Source organism: Rosa chinensis, chromosome 3 (genome assembly GCF_002994745.2).
Source record: "Rosa chinensis cultivar Old Blush chromosome 3, RchiOBHm-V2, whole genome shotgun sequence".
Lineage (NCBI taxonomy): Eukaryota > Viridiplantae > Streptophyta > Magnoliopsida > Rosales > Rosaceae > Rosa > Rosa chinensis.
The window spans coordinates 39988920-39991072 of NC_037090.1; positions in this window are offsets into that span (position 1 = coordinate 39988920).

Below are 2153 nucleotides of genomic sequence, written 5' to 3' on the forward strand. Positions count from 1 at the left end.
TATTCATGTGTTTAGGTTTTATACAAGTGTTAACCAAGTGTGGGTATGCTTCTTAGGTGATGTATCCTCAGAGAGGTAGGGCTAGGGGTAGCGGCATGGTTACCTCTCAGGAGGGGTTCTATCTTGAGAAAGAGGTGGTGCAACCTGTTCCATCCATTGTTGAGACAGTCGATGCTACTCACCTAACTAGGCTGACTAGGAAGGTCACTAAACTAGGGGCAGTGGCATTTTAGGGTGGTACAGATTACTTGTTGGCCTATCAATGGATCGAGAACATGGAGACCTACTATGATATGGTCATCTATACTGACATGGAGAAGAAGATTACAGCTACGTTCCTGCTCCAGGGTGAGGCAGGACGGTGGTGGGATTTTATGCCAAAGACTAGGAACATATCGACCATGACTTGGGAGAGTTTTGTGGAACTCTTTCGGGACATGTACCTTCCCGCTTCTGGGAGGGAGAAATTGGGGGTTTACTTCATTTCTCTCGTCCAGGGGACTATGAGTGTCAAGGACTATGAGGCCCAGTTCTCACAGTTATACCGGTTTGTTAGGCCGATGGATCCAGTGTCTTTGGCTCGAAAGTTCCAACGGGGACTGAACCTGGTGATCAGAGATAGGGTGACTCCTTTCCAGTTGCCTACTGTGGCACTTATCTTTGCTAGTGCTCTTGGATTTGAGTAGGAACTTCTAACATCTCGAGGGGAGATGACTACTATGGGAGATTCCCGAGGAAGGAGAAAGGCAGTTGCGGAGAGCAGCAGTATGCTAGGTACTCAGGTTGGGTCCTGGAAGAGATAGCGGACTCATCATCAGGCTCCAGCTAGAGTGGCAGCTACACCTGTTAGGGCTGCACCTATCAGGCAGGTAGCACCAGTCGCACCTCCGAGATGTTACAACTGCGGCGAGATAGGCCATGATTTAAGAGCGTGCACGAAGCTGAGAAGCAGGGCATGCTTTAGATGTGGACTGGCAGGGCATTTCGCTAGAGAGTGTACCTAACCTCAGGATAGTGGGCAGGGGACCCAGTAGAAACAGCCGCCTCCTGGGACGGACTAGTGTGTTTGCTATTAGTTAGCAGAGTTCAGAGTGTGGTTATGTGTGCTGGTTACGTGATACATCTTTCAGTGTGTGGTAGTGGAGATTCTCCACCACTTTGATTGTGTGTACAATGTCATGTGTGGATTTGGTGTTGCTTTTGTGTTGGCTGGTCGAGGCTCAACCTTAGTGTGATTTTGTGTTATGAAGTAGTAGGACAATTATTAAGTGGTGATGCTTGCTCTGTTATCATGAATGAGTTTCTGTATGATTTTGATGCATGTAGAACTTGTTGTGATTGTGTGAAATAATGATTGTAAAAGAATGTTGTATTATTGATTTGAGTGAATGGTAGGTTTCTTTTCCAAGTTCTCGTAGTGTTAGAGTTACATTATCGTATTATTGATTTGAGTGAATGGCAAGTTTCTTTTCTAAGTTCTCATAGTGCTAGAGTTACATTATCAACGATGTGTTATATATACGTTGTGATAACAGGGTTCTGAACTCTTGAGTAGTCTGCGTTTAGTGTAGTAGTTTCAGAGTCGTTGATGGGTTATGTGCGGGGATGGAATTCAGGAGATGGTTGCGTTACCACCAAGTGTTGTGGTGAGGATGACTAGTGTGGTGATAGTAGGTAGGGTGTTGATATTATTTGTGGGTCTAGGCAAAATGTTTCCATGTGTTCATGCCGAGAAAGTATACCCGTGATGAGTCTCTTGTGATTGATCAAGATACATTCGAGGTGAATGCGGATGTAAACTTTGTTGTCGAACCTGTTCGTATCTAAATAGGTTGACAAAGTGACCTTGAAGGAAGTGAGTGACTTGGTTAAGGTTTTGTGAGGACGCCGCGACAGTGGTGATGCATCGCTAGAGTACGAGTGAGTTATGAGAACAAGGTATCCGCATCTTTTGGTGGACTGTAGTACGCTTAAATTTCAGGACAAAATTTCTTTAAAGAAGATAGAATGTAATACCCCAAAATTTCGTTATTAATTTCTTTGAATTAATAATGTGTTCATTAGTGGAATTTCATGGTTCGAGGGTGGAGCGGAAATTATTTCGAACAATTATTCGCTCGAAATGTTTCAATTCAAGAGTTGATTTTTTATAT